At 41.8% G+C, this 18,615-nt stretch overlaps 1 protein-coding gene across 3 annotated transcripts in view; it reads right to left on the bottom strand.

The window, feature by feature from the left end:
* gnas (GNAS complex locus) overlaps window positions 1–18,615 on the bottom strand; it is a 408,925-nt gene that overhangs the window by 67,546 nt on the left and 322,764 nt on the right. The gene's annotated exons all lie outside the window — the stretch shown is intronic.

Raw genomic sequence — 18,615 nt, 5'->3', positions numbered from 1 at the left:
AACTTTCAGAGATCTATGTACATGGACACCGAGATCTCTCTGCTCATCCACACTACCAAGAATCTTACCATTAGTCCAGTACTCTGTCTTCCTGTTATTCCTTCCAAAATGAATCACCTCACACTTTTCTGCATTAAACTCCATTTGCCACCTCTCAGCCCAGCTCTGCAGCTTATCTATGTCCCTCTGTAACTTGCAACATCCTTCCGCACTGCCCACAACTCCACCAACTCCATCGGATTTAGTGTCATCTGCAAATTTACTCACCCATCGTTCTACGCCCTCCTCCAGGTCATTTATGAAAATGACAAACAGCAGTGGCCCCAAAACAGATCCTTGTGGTACACCACTAGTAACTGAACTCCAGGCTGAACATTTCCCATCAATCACCACCCTTTGCCTTCTTCCAGCTAGCCAATTTCTAATCCAAACTGTGAAATCACCCATAATCCCATGCCTCCATATTTTCTGCAATAGCCTACCATGGGGAACATTATCAAACGCTTTACTGAAATCCATATACACCACATCAACTGCTTTACCCTCGTCCACCTGTTTCGTCACCTTCTCAAAGAACTCAATAAGGTTTGTGAGGCACGACCTCCCCTTCACAAAACGCTAATAATTATTCCTTTCCAGGTGATTATAAGTCCTATCTCTTATAAACCTTTCCAAGACTTTGCCCACAACAGAAGTAAGGCTCACTGGTCTATAGTTACCGCAGTTGTCTCTACTCCCCTTCTTGAACAAGGGGACAACATTTGCTTTCCTCCAGTCTTCTGGCACTATTCCTGTGGACAATGATGACATAAAGATCAAAGCCAAAGGCCCGGCAATCTCATCCCTAGCTTCCCAGTGAATCCTAGGATAAATCCCATCCGGCCCAGGGGACGTATCTATTTTCACACTTTCCAGAATTGCTAACACCTCCTCCTTATGAACCTCAAGCCCTTCTAATCTAGTAGCCTGTATCTCAGTATTCTCCTCGACAACATTGTCTTTTTCCTGTGTGAATACTGATGAAAAATATTCATTGAGCACCTCTCCTATCTCCTCGGACTCCAAGCACAACTTCACACTACTGTCCTTGACTGGCCCTATTCTTACCCTAATCATTCTTTTATTCCTGACATACCTATAGAAAGCTTTAGGGTTATCCTTGATCCTATCCGTCCAAGGACTTCTCGTGTCCCCCTCCTGGCTCGTCTTGGCTCTCTCTCTTTCGGTCCTTTCTAGCTAACTTGTAATTCTCGAGCGCCCTAACTGAACCTTCACGTCTCATCTTTACATAAGCCTCCTTCTTCCTCTTGACAAGTGATTCAACTACTTTAGTAAACCCTCGCTCGACCACTTCCTCCCTGCCTGACAGGTACATACTTATCAAGGACACGCAGTAGCTGTTCCTTGAACAAGCTCCACATTTCAATTGTGCCCATCCCCTGCAGTTTCCTTCCCCAGCCTATGCATCCTTGCCTCATCGCATCATAATTGCCTTTCCCCCAGCTATAACTCTTGCCCTGCGGTATATACTATCCCTTTCCATCGCTAAAGTAAATGTAACTGAACTGTGGTCACTATCACCAAAGTGCTCACCCACCTCCAAATCTAACACATGTCCTGGTTCATTACCCAGTACCAAGTCCTGGTTCATTACCCAGTACCAAATCCAACTTGACCTCGCCTCTCGTTGGCCTATCTACATACTGTGTCAGGAAACCCTCCTGCACACATTGGACAAAAACGGACCCATCTAAAGTACTCAAACTATAGTGTTTCCAGTCAATATTTGGAAAGTTAAAGTCCCCCATAACAACTACCCTGTTACTTTCGTTCCTATCCAGAATCATTTTTGCAATCCTTTCCTCTCCATCTCTGGAACTTTTCGGAGCCTATAGAAAACTCCCAACAGAGTAACCTCTCCTTTCCTGTTTCTAACCTCAGCTCATACTATCTCAATAGACGAGTCCTCATCAAACGCCCTTTCTGCCACCGTAATACTGTCCTTGACTAACAATGCCACCCCTCCCTCCCTTTTACCACCTTCCCTGAGCTTACTGAAATATCTAAACCCCGGAACCTGCAACAACCATTCCTGTCCCTGCTCTATCCATGTCTCCGAAATGGCCACAACATCGAAGTCCCAGGTACCAACCCATGCCGCAAGTTCACCCACCTTATTCCGGATGCTCCTGGCGTTGAAGTAGACACACTTTAAACCACCTTCCTGCCTGCTGGTACACTCCTGCAACTTTGAAACCTTACTCATGACCTCGCTACTCTCAACCTCCTGTATACTGGAGCTACAATTCAGGTTCCCAAGTCCCTGCTGAATTAGTTTAAACCCTCACGAAGAGCATTAGCAAATTTCCCCCCCAGGATATTGGTACCCCTCTGGTCCAGGTGTAGACCATCCTGTTTGTAGAGGTCCCACCTACCCCAGAATGAGCCCCAATTATCCAGGTATCTGAAGCCCTCCCTCCTGCACCATCCCTGTAGCCACGTGTTCAACTGCTCTCTCTCTCTCTCCCTATTCCTGGTCTCGCTAGCACGTGGCACGGGTAACCCAGATAAAATAACTCTGTTTGTTCTAGATCTAAGTTTCCACCCAGCTCCCTGAATTCCAGCCTTACATCCCTATCCCTTTTCCTACCTATGTTGTTGGTGCCTATGTGGACCACGACTTGGGGCTGCGCCCCCTCCTCCTTAAGGATCCCGAAAACACAATCCGAAACATCGCGGACCCTGGCACCTGGGAGGCAACACACCAACCCCAAGTCTCTCTCGTTCCCACAGAATCTCCTATCTATCCCCCTAACTGTGGAGTCTCCAATGACTAATGCTCCACTCCTCTCCCCCCTTCCCTTCTGAGAAACAGGGACAGACTCTGTGCCAGAGACCTGTACCCCATGGCTTACCCCTGGTTCCCCCCCCCCCCCCCCCCCCCCCCAGTATGCAAAGCAGTATACTTGTTATTAAGGGGAACGACCATAGGGATCCCTGTACTGACTGCTTCCTCCCAGCCCCTTTCACCGTCACCCATCTAGCTTCATTCCGAGGAGTAACTACATCCCTGAAGCTTCTATCTATGACCACCTCTGCCTCACGAATGATCCGAAGTTCATCCAACTCCAGCTCCCTAACTCGATTTCTGAGGAGCTGGAAATGGGTGCACTTCCCACAGGTGAAATCAGCAGAGGCGTCCCTCACCTCAAACATTCTGCAGGAGGAACATTGCACTGCCTTCCCTGCCATCCCCTCTAGATAAAAGAAGAAAAAGAAAGGAAGAGCTTACCTGATATTCACTCAACCCCTTAGGTTAGAGGAGGTGGGGGACACTACAAGTGTAGTGTCTACGGTTTAGCAACCGCCCAACTTATATACAGGTACTAACAAGGCCGCTTGTCCTGCAAGGTAAGTTTTTAAATAGGGAAACTTACCTTCCCTACAGACCCCTAGCCACTGCTCCCGCCGAAAATCTGAAGCTTGTCCAGGATGGTCTGAAATTTTGTTTTGTCCTGGCCTTTGGTGAAGTGAAAAGAGTTGAAGAGTTCGACGGCTTGATCACCCGCTGTTGAGAGGGGAAGCGCGATCTTCCTTGCATCAGATGCACCCATGAGGTCTGAAGCTTCAATGTACAGCAGAAACTTTTGCTTGAATGTCCGCCAGTTGGCACTGAGATTGCCAGAGTCCTGAGCTGATGAGCAGCCTGAATCTTTGCCATGGTGCTGGGATACATTTGCTGGTCGTCACGGAACGGACTGAGGTAAACCACCTAAATTAAGCAGTCTCCTGGTAGCATGTTGTGTTTTGTACTCTGGGATAACACAGGCTGCAACTGGATGCAGCTTTAACCAAAAGATACTCCAGACCTTGAAGTTAGTTCAATCTGATTTTTTGAACCAGTAGCACAGTTATCTATGAGTTCGACTCTCTGCTAACCTAAGTGTGGTTACTCTGTCTGACTGAACCAGAGTAGCTCTTAGCCCCGTGTTGGAGGTGTAATACTGTAAATACACCCTGACTCACACTGTAGATGCTCATCAGTGGAAAGAGGCGGAGTGTGAGTGCCTCGTGCCTTTTATAGTGAGATACCACCCGAGTGTCCTGCCTGCTCATTGGTCATGTCCTGTTCTCTGTGTTAATTAGCTGCCTGTCTGTATATCATTATCTGCATGTCTGCATATCATGGCAATAACCATCTTCCTTTGTGCCAACCAGCGGAGAGTTTTGCCACTGAATCCCATTGAATCCAGTGTAGCTAGTCAAATGCTGCCTTGATGTAAAGGGCAGTCACTCTCACCTCTGGCATTCAGCTCTTTTGTTCATGTTTGAACCAAGGCTGTAATGAGGTCAGGAGCTGAGTGACCCTGGCGGAATCCAAACTGAGCGTCTGTGAACAGGTTATTGCTGAGTAAGTGCGGCTTGATAGCACTGTTGATGACTCCTTCCATCACTTTGCTGATGATGGAGAGTAGACTGTTAGGGCGGTAATTGGTTGGGTTGGATTTGTCTTGTTTCTTGCGTACAGGACACACCTGGGCAATTTCTCACATTGCCAGGTAGATGCCAGTGTCGTAGCTGTACTGGAACATCTTGGCTAGGAATGCGGCAAGTTCTGGAGCTCAAGTCTTCAGTACTATTGCAGAGATAGTGTCAGGGACGATAGCCGTTGCAGTATCCAATGCCTGCATCGTTTCTTGATATCAAATGGAGTGAATCGTATTGGCTGAAGATTGACATCTGTGATGCTGGGGACCTCCTGAGGAGACCGAGATGAATCACCCATTCGGCACTTCTGGCTGAAGATTGTTGCGAAAGCCTCAGCCTCGTCTTTTGCACATACGTGCTGGGCTCCTCCATAATTGAGGATGGGGATATTTGTGGAGCCGCCTCCTCCATGGAGTTGTTTAATTGTCCACCACCATTCACGGCTAGATTTGGCAGGATGTCAGAGGGTTGATCTGATGTGTTTGTTGTGGAATCGCTTAGCTCTGTCTATTACTTGCTGCTTATGCTGTTTAGCACACAAGTAGTCTTGTGACGTAGCTTCACCAGGTCAACACCTCATTTTTCGGTATGCCTGGTGTTGCTCTCCTGCACTCTTCATTGAACCAGGGTTGCTCACCTGACTTGGTGGTAATGGTAGAGTGGGGGATATGCCAGGCCATGAGGTTTCAGATTGACGTTGACACAATTCTGCTGCTGCTAATGGCCCACAGCATCTGAAGGATGCCCAGTCTTGAGTTGCTAGATCTGATCGAAGTTTATTCCGTTTGGCATGGTGGTAGTGCCACACAACACAATGGAAGGCATCCTCAATGTGAAGACGGGACTTTGTCTCCACAAGGACTGTGCGGTGGTCATGGACAGATGCATCTGCAGCAGGCAGATTGGAGAGGATGAAATCAAGTATGTTTTTCCCTCTTGTTGGTTCCCTTAACACCTGCTGCAGTCCCAGTCTAGCAGCTATGTCCTTTAATAATCGCACAACTAATTATAAAATGCATGTGTACATTGCCATCATGACACCTTTACCAACATCTTTAACTATCTCAGAAAAAGGTAATCATGGACACAAATGACACTTTGATTAACTGTTATTTTGATCCTATGTCCTTCACCCATATATAATACTCATACCTGACCAAGTATTCCATTCCAACCTCACTAGTTTTGACTCAGTACAATGATGTACTTAAAGCTGTTAATATTAGTGAAGAAAAAGCACTGGAGAAATGAAAAGGACTAAATGCTAACGGAACTAATGGGATAAATTCACTGGATCTGATAGCTTAAAACCTTGGATTTTAAGAACAGAGGTGACAGAGATTATGGATGTATTGGGTTTGATCCTCCAGAATTTCCTAGATTCTAGAATTGCCTGCAAGAATTGAAAGGCAGCAAATGTATCACAGTTCTTCAAGGAAGGAAGGAGAGAGAAAACAAAAAACTAGGAGGTTAGTTTGCCTGAAATCAAAGTCAGGAAATTGCTCAAGCCTAATATCAAAAATGTAGTAATATGGCATTTAGAAACTCACTATGAATCAAGAAGGCATTAAGACAGTGATATTATCTTGCGTAAATAAATTTACTTGAAGGTGCAAATGGCAAGATAGATAAGGGGGTGCCTGTGGATGTCATATATTTGGATTTTTAGAAGGCATTTGATAAGGTGCCACAAAATAAATTGCCCAAGATTAGGGTTCATGGGATTTAGGGCAAGAAATCAACATGAATTGTGTAAAGGACAGTTAACTAAAAATAGGAATAGAGCGTAATTTTGGCATAGTATAACTACTGTTGCACAGATCATTGCTTGGCCTCGGCTATTTACAATCTATATTAATGACTTAGCTAAAGGGCAGCACGGTAGCATTGCGGATAGCACAATCGCTTCACAGCTCCATGGTCCCAGGTTCGATTCCGCCTTGGGTCACTATCTGTGTGGAGTCTGCACATCCTCCCCGTGTGTGCGTGGGTTTCCTCTGGGTGCTCCGGTTTCCTCCCACAGTCCAAAGATGTGCAGGTTAGGTGGATTGGCCATGATAAATTGCCCTTCGTGTCGTGTCCAAAATTGTCCTTAGTGCTGGGTGGGGTTACTGGGTTATGGGGATAGGGGGGAGGTGTTAACCTTGGGTAGGGTGCTCCTTCCAGGAGCCGGTGCAAACTCGATGGACTGAATGGCCTCCTTCTGCACTGTAAATTCTATGTAAAAGGGACCAAGTGCAATGTATCGGTGTTTGCTGACAATACAAAGCTAAGTGGGAAAGTAAGATGTGAGGAGGATACAAAGAGTGTGATGTGGGAGAAGTTTGAAATTATTTGTATTTGTTCATGGGATATGGGCATTTATTGCCCATGCCCAATTGCCCTCGAGAAGGTCGCGGTGAGCTGCCTTTTTAACCTGCTGCAGTCCACGTGTAGTAGGAACACCCAGATTGCAATTAGGAAGGGAGTTGCAGGATTTTGACCCAGTGACAGTGAAGGAATGGCAATACAGTTTTAAGTCAAGATAGTTTGTCACCATTATCCACCGGGTAGGAGAAACAGAAACACCGTTTTTAAAAAAAGGCTCACAAGTGTTGGCATTCAGAGGGATTTGGGTGTCCTTATACGTGAATCACAAAAGTTTGGAGAAAAAGGTTGTTTCTCCTGCGTGAAGGGACTAGAATTAGGGGTCATAGTCTTGTGATAATGGATCATCTAAGACTAAGATGAAGAGAAATTTATTTTCTGAGAAGCATTTGAATCTGGAATTCTTGACCCCAGACGACTGTGGCTACTCAGTCATTGATAATAATAATAATAATAATAATAAATCTTTATTTGTGTCACAAGTAGGCTTACATTAACACTACATTAACACTACAATGAAGTTTCTGTGAAAATCCCCTAGTCGCCACATTCCGGCGGGTACCAGTATATACAAAATGGAGATCGAAAGATTAATGGTTACTATGGAAATCAACAGAATGCATATGCGCCATAATCTTATTGAATGTCAGAGAAGGTCTGAGGGCGTGCATGGCCTTTCCCTGCTCCTTATATTCTTTTGCACTTTATTTCATCCTCATTAATTTTGACTCCAGTACTTGATTCCATCTTCACATTGACTCCAGAATGCTATTTCACCAATGTTCCCTCTAGCGTTTGTTCGCTCGTGCTGGGGAGTTGGAATTCAATGAAAGGTAAATAAGGATAAGAAACTGATAGGGATGTAGCTGCATTGAAGAATTGAGAAATGCAGATGAACCGAGCAGCAGGGTGAAGCAGATACTTTGTTAAGCAAAGTAGAGATTAGCCGTCTAGAGACCTAGATGATAGCCACAGATGCAAAACAGTGCTCTCTCACAAAGTCAAGCTGTCGTACAAAAAAAAACAGAAATCTGCCTGTGTGAGACCCCATAAGTTCTATTCTAAATTAGAAGAAAGGTTCCCAAAAGAAAGCAACAGGTCCTGTGTGGTTAACTATTTACTGGATTTGGCTCATAGCGTTAAAACATATTGCATGTTGTTTTGATGTATTCTCTGAACTTAGGAAAGCAGGTGGATTTAGATTGGGGTGGAGTTAATTTAAGCATAGTGTCTGGGTAACCATTATTGTAGTTAATTATGAATGTTGTTCTTTATTGTTGCCTTTCTGCTGTGTTTTAAAGTTATAATAAAAGTGTTGTTATTTGAATAATTTACAACACGCCATATCCCTTTTCCTCACTGGGTTTCATCTCTCGCTTCACATTTTCCAAATTTCAAAAATAGATGTTAAGAACTGGCGTTCCATGTTTCCCTTCTGGGATTTGGAATGCCCTGGCATTGAACATTAGTGGGGTACATAATACTCGTTGCACTGATAAGCAGACGTGCATGCACGCACCTAAAAGAGTATCTTGCTTCTGCTTAGTCTCGTGATTTCCTAGGTTCAACTTGCGCAACGTCAAGGGAACACAGTATTCTACCCTCACTAATTCTGACTCGTGTGCTGATTCATAATACGTAATTTATTTTGATTGTCATTGCGTCAATTCAACAGTACCTTGATGGATGAAATCTACAAAGGATCAAAATAATTAGACTGAAGAACGGAAGGGAAACCTCAGGCATTCCAAATTTGATTCCGACAATACTCTAGCGAATTGCTGGTAATAATCTATTTCATCTGTACAGAAGTTTCCAAGTACACATTTTTCATTAAAATAGAAACAAAATACTGTGGATGCTGGAGATCTGAAATGAAAACAGAAACTGCTGGAAAAACTCAAGTCTGGCAGCATCTGTGGAGAGTTAATGTCTTCTGAAGTCAGATTGGACTCAAAACATTCACTCTGTTTCTCTCCCTCCAGATGTTGCCAGACTTGCTGAGTTTTTCCAGCACCATTTTTTATTTCACATTTTTCATTAGACTGTTATGAAGAGATAGTTTTCTGCTTTTTGTCTTCATATAGTTATATTTTGATCAGCATTGCAAGTTTGAGCTTTACCTCTATTCCACAGGGTGTATAACAACCATTTGTAGTGAACTCCTGTTTCAGCATCAGATGGCATTTGGTAAACATTTTTAAGTTTTCCTGTGCATTTCTCTCAGCAATGAGACTAAGGGGGTGATCATATCAAAAAGTTCACAACTTATTCTTGCTAGCAGGAAGTTAAACATTTGCTTTGAAACCGTGTAAAGATTTTAATTAGTACTAGGAAACAAAATATTGACGAATAGTCTCCAATGCTTCAGCTGATTAGAGCGATTGAGGATGCATAAGCCTGTAATTTGTCCAACAGCTTCTTCTAAAAATTGTGAATAGCTGTACTAATCTATCTATATTCATATTGTTAAAATTTTACTGTGTCAGGATTTATTCCTGACATTTTATTTAGCATTTATGCAGGAGGCTGGAGGACACCAGGTTCTTCTGTGCAATATTTCTTAAAAATCCATTTGCGTAATTGGGACTAATTATGTTTGGCGAAAGTAGAAAGAGCACTCTTTTAAGTCAACTGCAATGTTTTCTGCACTTGACAGAACTTGGACACCTACCTCTATCAAATTGCCTACTATCAATGGTTATTTGTACTGTCTGAGGTTTAAATCAGATTACATCATACTCCAGGTGGTATTTCATACAAAACTGCTCAACATTGAATGAAGAGAACTTCATCCTAGTTTTTGGATGGTAGCATCTTAGTACTGGGACAATTCACCTTTCTGATCAGATCCTACCAAGATGCAGTGGGTAATCTTTTTTAAAAAGTCTGTGATTTCAACATTTATCAAGAACTTTCTTAAAAGTTCATAGCAATACATGACAACATGCAGGATTTCATAAACAGAAACACACTATAGAGTTGTAACAGTTCTGTACGTCTTGAAACAATAACAGAAGAGGTTGGAAATATTTAACTGGGTAGACAGCTCCTGTGCAGAAACAGAAGTCAGTCAATAAGGATTTCAGGTCCACGATCCTGCCTAAACAGCTGCAGAATTATGATTTTAATTCCTGTTCGAGGTGACCCAGGACTCCTTAATAATAAGAGGTAACAAAAAAGTGACAATTCTCTGCTCCCTCATTCAGCTATGTTGAACAATATTGACAAAAATAGAAGCATCAACGTTATTATGGACAACCAGAATAATAAAATAGTTATAACAATTTAAGAAAACCAAAAAGTAAATTAATGCAAAATTTCCCTTATCTAAAGACTTCAGAACAAAACTCATTAAAACAGTCATTCTCCACTTTTTTATGAAGCAATTTAGTTGGTTGAAACCCACAAGTTTGTACAGTTTAGATTTTTTTTAAAAAAATGGATCAAATCAGAATCATTTTCATTGAAACAAAATAATTGCCCTCGCTCTAGCCTACTGCAAAGCCAAAAATGTTCCTAACCCAATGGAAAATTAACTGTGGCAGCAGCAGAAAAGTGTAGATTAGAAATGGCTTAGATAGATTTCCAACAAAAATAATCACATTCCTTTTTAAGCTACCTTCTCTACTCATTGGACACAGAGTTCTGTATGAGACCTTCAGTAAGCATCAGTAATGTCCAATTGTAAAAATTCGGCTTAGGAACAACATTCTAAAGTTGTCTTAAAATGGACAGAAATAGTTTTCCCTCCCATTCAAAATCAACATTTAAAAAAGAACCAAACCAAAAAGAAATACCAATTTATAACTATCTATCTGTAATATAAACATGGTTCAGAGAATTGTCAGCCACATTTAATGTCACGTGCCATTGATTATACCAGCACTTTCATCGTAGCACACCTGTAAACCCAACTTTTCTGGTCACACAGGTAAAGAACCCCCACTTGATAAGTATCACTAGAAATATATATTATGGAACATAGCAATGTTGCAGATTTAACCATATAAAGTGACAACTACCAAACACCCAAATGCACTTGAACCAAGCAGTAGAATTCAAATGATATCTTTTTTGTTGCAGGCTATTAAAATGAGCCACATTGCTGCAATGTTGGCAGTAATATTTGTCTGTGCTGAATATTCTCTTCTGAGAAATCAGGGAACTAGATTGGAAAAAATCACCAGGTGCCAAAGATTAAAAGGATTCGGAATGGATTCCAGACATTCTCACCATCAGCCAAAAAAAAAGACTGAAGCATGAATTAACAACGCTACATTTTAAATAAGGTAATTTTCTTCAGAATAAAAAAAAATAATTGTTTTTCATTAAACAAATCGAATACGTTGCTGCAATTCCACCAGTATTTTGTAGAAACTGCTTATTTGGACAGCAAAGTGACCTATCTGTGTAGGGTGGAGCAATAAACCAGAAACTCAATAGTGTATTATGGAAGAGCTCATAGAAAACGCGAGAACTGAAATAGGCTAAATGGCAGTTAAAGCCAAAGCAAATATAATTCAACGGCTTCTGAAAATCAGAATTTATGGCATACTGTGCTGGCTGTGTCATTTTTTCTGGTTATTCTGCTCTCCCTGCGCAGACCTCGTTTTGATTTTCCTCTTACAGACACCATAACTACAGTCATCACCATAATTAAAGGCCACAGTAAAATCGCAACCAAACAACATACATTAGCAAAGGAGCTTGTACAAGAAAGGCAAACCTTTGACATTCTGCAACTCCTATGAATATTATTCCATGCAGAGCCATTCCATCACTTCGGAACATTTAGCCAAATAAGAGAACATGAACAATCCAATATTTTTTTTTAAGCAACTAATGTGAAAACACTTTGACAAACAAAAAAACGGACAGCAAATTGAAAATGCCTGACGAACTCATCATGTAAAATGTTTTCCCCGATAATATTTTATCAGCTTCTAGTCACTAATTTAACATTTCCCTCCAATTGAAAACCACTTTTCATTTGGCCTGCAAACAGAAAAGTTGTTTCTTCCACAGAAATGGAGACTATGGGGAGTATTTGAGTCTCACCAATGTTGGGAATGAAGGCGATTGGGGCCCGAAAATGCAGGAATTGGCTGGCCGATCCCGTTTCCTGTTCTCAAAGCAAAAATTCAATCCTGTTACGTCATTTTCCTCCCAATCTTCAGGTTTTCCAACTCTGAACTTTTACATTTCAAGTTAGTGGCTCATTATAAATTGAAATCTCTAATTCAAATCATTTGAAATTTTCATTTTAATATTACTTAATTCAGATTATCGGATAATTTTAGTTTTCTTTCAATCGTAATTGACCGAATCATTGGGAGTAGATTGCACACAAAAAGCAGTTTGTCCAAATCCTATATAATTAAATGTATTTGCTTCAAAACAAAAAATGGTGCTCGGTGTAGTCGGGTTTAGTTGGAAGGTTTTGGCATAATTTGCTATTTTTCTGCATCAACACGACGTAACATTTATGTCACAGAAATATTGTTATTATTTTGTTGGCACGTATGATCATTAATATGACAAGACTGTGTCAAACATAGGCATCACCCTTTGCAACAATAAACCAAAAATTTATTTTCAAATTGGATTTATGCTGGTCAGTATTTAGCGGATGTAAGATAACAGCTACATCATCATAGAACGGTTACAGAATGGGAGGAGGCTATTCAGCCCATCAGGTCAGTGCCTGCCCTTTACAAAAGCAAGTCAGCTAGCCCCACACCCACCCTTGCCCTGTAGCCCTCAAAATGTTTTCTCTTCAAAAGCTTTAACCAGTTCCTTTTTAAAAATCACGATTTTACCCAATTGGAACAGTTTTTGAACTCTGTCTAGAGCCCTCTTGATTTTGAGCACCTCTACCAAACCTCCTCACAATCTTCTCCAAGCAGTCCCAGCTTTGCCAAAACATCCAAGTAACTGAAGTCCTTCATCCCAGGAGCCATTCTCGTTAATCTTTTCCACACAAGTCTTCACAACCGTTGTAACGCCCATTTGGTGCCCAGTAATGGACAATACTCCAGTTGAAGCTGAACCAATGGTTTATAAAGATTCATCATAACCTCTTTGCTATTTATAAAGTCCAAAAATACAAATGACTTAAAGCACTTCCTTAACTTCCCTTTTCATCTTCAATGAAAGGAGAACCTATGGTAATGATGTACTTGGATTTCTAAAAGCATTTGACAGCGCTTGGCTGAGGTTATTCATGAATTTAATCCTCAAGTTAAATCACCAGCAGTCAGCTCTCCCCTAAAAGGGGAAAGCATGGCCATATGGGCCTATGGCTACTTTACTTTACACCAAACGTTACTACCAAAATAAGAGTCCATGGTGTTGGGGACAACGAAGCATGGATAGAGGATTGGTAAGCTAGTGGGAAACAGTAGGCATAAATAGGTCATTTTCGGCTAGGGAACTGGAGTGCCACGGGAATCAGTCTGGAGGCTTCAACTATTTACAATTCATATCAATGACTTGGATGAAAGGGTCAAATGTATGATTATTAAATGTGCTGGTGACAGAAAGATAGGTAGGAAAGAGCTATGAGAGAACATTTAAAAAAAATTTAAAGTACACAAACCTTATTTTTCCAATTAAGGAGCAATTTTGTGTGCCAATTCACCCATCCTGCACATCTTTGGATTGTGGGGGTGAGACCCATGCAGACACGGGGAGAATGTACAAACTCCACACTGACAGTGACCCGGGGACGTGATCGAACCCAGGTCCTCAGCGCTGAGGCAGCAGTGCTAATAACTGCGCCACCGTACTGCCTGTTATGAAGAAAACATAAGGGGCATGCAAAGGGACATAGATAGACTGAGTGGGTAAAAAATTGGCAGATGGAATATAACATGGGAAAATGTGAAGTTGTCCCTTTCAGTAGGACGAATAGACAAGCAGCATATTATTTAAATGGAGAGATTGCAGAATTTTAATCTACCGTGGGACCTGGGTGTCCTGATACATGAATTATTAAAAATCATTCTGCAGGTATAGCAAGTCATTAGAAAGACAAATAGAATGCAAGAGATTAATATATATATATATATATATATATTTATATGTTGCAATAAGTTAGAAGAATAAGAGGTGATCTTATTGAAATGTCTACCATCCTGAGGTGACTCAACAGGATGGATGCCAAAAGGATGTTTCCCTTTGTGGGAGAGAATAGAACTAGGGTACAGAGTTTAAGATTGAAGATGAAGATTAAGAATTAAGATGAGAACATAGAACATACAGTGCAGAAGGAGACCATTCGGCCCATCGAGTCTGCACCAACCCACTTAAGCCCTCACTTCCACCCTATCTCCGTAACTCAATAACCCCTCCTAACCTTTTTTTGTTTTGGTCACTAAGGGCAATTTAACGTGGCCAATCCACCTAACCTGCATGTCTTTGGACTGTGGGAGGAAACCGGAGCACCCGGAAGAAACCCACGCAGACACGGGGAGAACGTGCAGACTCCGCACAGACAGTGACCCAGCGGGGAATCGAACCTGGGACCCTGGCGCTGTGAAGAAACAATGCTATCCACTTATGCTACCATGCTGCCCTAAAAGGCACGAGGATGGAAATAATTTTTTCCTCTCAGATTCATGAGTCTTTGCAACTCTCTCTTCCCCAGAGAGCTGTGTAGGCAGGATCATTGAATATTATTAAGGCAGGGGTAGATAGATTCTTGGTTAACAAGGGAAAGGGAATCAAAGGTTATCAGGCATGTGGGGAACGTGGAGTTGAGGCCACAGTGAATGGCGGGATAGGCTCATGGGGCTGAATGGCCTACTCCTGTTCCTAACCCACATGTTCAAATTTGTGCATATAAAAACATCCATGTCTCCCTGTTCCTGCACCCCTTCCAAATAATAACCTTTACTTTATATTGCCTTTCCTCGCTCTTCCTACCAAAGTTTGTCTGTTTAGTTATCTGTATAAAATTACATGAATCACACGTCTGCCCCTTCTACCAGCCTATGTTCTCTTGAATTCAACCACGAACCTCCTCATCGTTCACAATACTTGCAAAATTTGTTTCATCTTCAAATAGTGCACTGTGCACCTATGTCCTTTTATTCCAATAGGCTTTATACCATTTTACGCAATTAATCATATTTAAATGAAGGAAAGGAAATTAAAGAATTTGCTCCAATCACAACAAAACATTTGATCTTGATATTTAATACAAGTTCAAAGTGAATGTTTGCCAAAAAGATTTGTTGAGCATTTTTAAGAGAACTGCTCCATCACCTCCAGAGGCCCACAAGATTCCATCTATATATTGGTGCTTACCATAAGGGCAGCACCGTAGCACAAGTGATTAGCACTGTGGCTTCACAGCGCCAGGGTCCCAGGTTCGATTCCTTGCTGGGTCACTGTCTGTGCGGAGTCTGCACGTTCTCCCTGTGTTTGTGTGGGTTTCCTCCGGGTTCTCCGGTTTCCTCCCACAGTCCAAAGACGTGCAGGTTAGGTGGATTGGTCATGATAAATTGCCCTTAGTGACGAAAAAATGTTAGATGGGGTTACGGGTGTAAGTGAGGGCTTAAGTGGGTCGGTGCAGACTCGATGGGCTGCATGGCCTCCTTATACACTATGTTCTACAACAAATGTGGGAACAACTTTCATATGTATGTTGATGACATCAACTTTACCTCTCTACCACCTCCTGGACTATTAATTTTCTTATCTAACATCAAGCCTCCAACTTAGCAAGGCCAACAAAGCAACTTTTTTTCTCCCTGATATAAACCATGCTCCATTAATTTCATCTCCCTCCTGCTCACTTGCTCAGTTTGAATTAGACTATGTGAAAACTTGTTATTTCATTTAACACTGAGCTGAACTTTAAAATCCACATCCTATCTATAATTAATCTGCCAGTGTTACCTGTCTCTGCCACATGCTACTAAAACCCTTGTACATGCTTTTATTACCGCTTGGTTTGATAATTCCAATGTCCTTCTTTCCAGTATCCAATTTTCACAATTTCGCTCGCCAAATTCTCCACAACTCCATTTTGCTCTTCTCCTTTAAAGGTCTTCCTCAGAAAATATTTGTTCAGTCAGAGTTTGGTTCTTTCCCTCTATTTTAATTGGCAAAATGCCTTTGACATGTTTTAACCTAAATGTATTTTGTTATTGGTAAGCCTGTCATCTTGTTGTTTACTGCATCTGCAGATCTATGTACATGCAGAGAGGTCATGCACAGTTTTGGATGGATTAGTTTCCCACCATTCTACCTTGCATTCAACTAAATTTATAGGTTATTTACTCTTGCTCTGGAGAATACATCTCAGCATCAGAGGTTGCCAGAAGCTATATGGAGTGATAAAACTGCAGATCATGCCCGAGACTTAGAATTAATAGTGAAGTAGTATTTGCAGTAGGGAAACTTGGTAAATTTTGTTCATCTACAAACTAAGAAAGTCACAGCAGCTGCAAAGAAGAGAGAGATTGGAAATGGTGGAAATCTGAAATTCTGGCAATAGACAGCAGACCCATCAACATCAGTAAAGAGAAAAGGCAAGCTAACATTTTCAGTCAGATTTGTATCTAGAAGACGGACTCTTCCCTTTATGAATACAGATAGACCTCTGAACTTACAGCTTTTATTTTCAATAACCGAAGTGGTGTTTCCCTGTTATAGCCCCCAGGAGAACCAGTTCCTTCACGGAAGCGTTGTTGCCCATGTTGAGGAAGATGGTGCTTTCTACAACATAGGCATTTATTTGGCAGTTGTGCTCCAAACACAACACACCAATCCCACCCAAAATATTGCTGCTATTTAAAGGTAATTTGAACAGAGTAGAATGGAATTTCTCTAGTATCCCATGTGGAGGGTGCCCCCGAGAGCAAGATGTCTTGGCCAACTAACTGTAAGCTTTTATTCATGAAAGTAACCGAAACAGCTTAGAGCCACAATTTTCCTGTTGTAAGGGGTCGGGTGTTCAAATAAAATGAACACTGTTTAAACACGTATTTTGTGAACTCCAAGTCCTAGCCAATATTTTTAATACAGCCGCTGGGCATCAACTGGCAAGTATAAGTTGCGAGCCTCCACTGCTAAGATACTGATTTGTCTCTGTTTTCCAAACTCCCCTCTCTTCACTTAAGGAAATGTATGCATCCAGAGATTTATGCCACAGTAAACTTAGGCTCACTGTAAAAGGTAAGGTAATGTGCAAGTTACATTGCAGATTAGCTTAAAGCTATTTGCAAGTCAGCCGTTGAGAGTGGAAACATTGATATTGGGAATGGGAAACAACAGATAATTGGAATAAATGGGCCATTCACAAAGAATATTGCATATTGAAATGGACACATTTTCAATTTGGAATGAAAATTGTGCAGTTTCTCCAATATGTTGCAACATTGGCAGCACAATGGTTAGCACTGTTGCCTCACAACACCAGGGATTTTAGTTCAAATCCAGCCTTGGGTGACTGTGTGGTGTTTGCACATTCTCCCTGTGTCTGCGTGGGTTTTCTCCAGTTGCTCTGGTTTCCTCCCACAGTCAAATGATGTATAGGTTAAATTGCCGCTTTGTGTCCAAAGGTTAGGTAGGGTTCTGGGGATAGGATGGAGGATTGCCCACTTAGGTAGGGTAGTCTTTCAGAGGATCGGTGCAGTTTCGATGGGCTGAATGGCTTCCATCTGCACTGTAGAGATTCAATGCCAACCTTCTATATGAAGACATTATATAGATGTACTACTTTGTTATTAATAAAAAAAACTTCATGGGATTTCAATGTTAAATGAATATCAAAATTGCAAACAGCAATTTCATTAGAGTTCAATGGGGTTTGCTTGCAACGGGTGGTGGATATATTAATGTTGAATGTTAACACCGTGTGATGTTAGGGATAAGTAACTTGCATTTATATAGCACCTTTCATGTAGTAGACATGAGACGTGTAAAGCAAACAATGATGAGCAAAACAATGATAAGCGATATTAGGGGAGCTGAAAAGAATGGTCAAAGGTGCAAGTTTTAACAAACTAATTTTAACAAGGGTCTTAAGGTAAAGAGAAATGGAGAGTGACACAGATTTTAGGGAGAAAAATAATTTTAAAAAGGTCATGGCAGGTGAAGACACAGCCACAAATGGTGGGTTGAAATCATCACAGAATCATCAGTCATTATAGAAACCCTACAGTGCAGGTGGAGGCCATTCGGCCCATCGAATCTACACCAACCCTTCGTAAAACCACCCTACCTAGGCTCAATCCCCCACCCTATTCCTCTAGCCCCACCAAACCCTTTTTTTTTTAAAAATGTACTTTATTACAAACATGTATCAAAACAGGTTACAGCAAATAAACACACTGGGAAACATACTTCCCAGCAATCAAGTATACAGTCTGTACAGATTTGTTTCCCTTTTTCACCCTGCACACCCTCCCCCCTGTGACGAACAGCTCCTCAAACACGGCCACAAACATCTCCTACCTTCTTCAAAAACCCCTGCAGAGCCCCTTAACTCATACTTTACCTTTTCCAACTTCAGGACGTCGTACAGTTCACCCAACCAAACCGCTACCCCCGGTGGCAATGCTGACCGACACTCCAATACATTTTGCCGCCGTGCAATCAGAGGCGAAGGTCACATTGGCCTTCCTCCTCTCCAGGAGCTCCGTCTTCTCTGAAACCCTAAATATTGCCATCAAAGGTTCCGAGTCCACCTCCTCCTTCACGATCCAGGCTACGACCGCGAAGACTCCCGCCCAGAATCTTCACAAT

The sequence above is a fragment of the Scyliorhinus canicula genome, chromosome 7 (genome assembly GCF_902713615.1).
Source record: "Scyliorhinus canicula chromosome 7, sScyCan1.1, whole genome shotgun sequence".
In the NCBI taxonomy this organism is placed as follows: domain Eukaryota; kingdom Metazoa; phylum Chordata; class Chondrichthyes; order Carcharhiniformes; family Scyliorhinidae; genus Scyliorhinus; species Scyliorhinus canicula.
The sequence above is the reverse complement of the archived record's forward strand: the minus strand, read 5'-3'. Positions and strand labels throughout refer to the sequence as shown.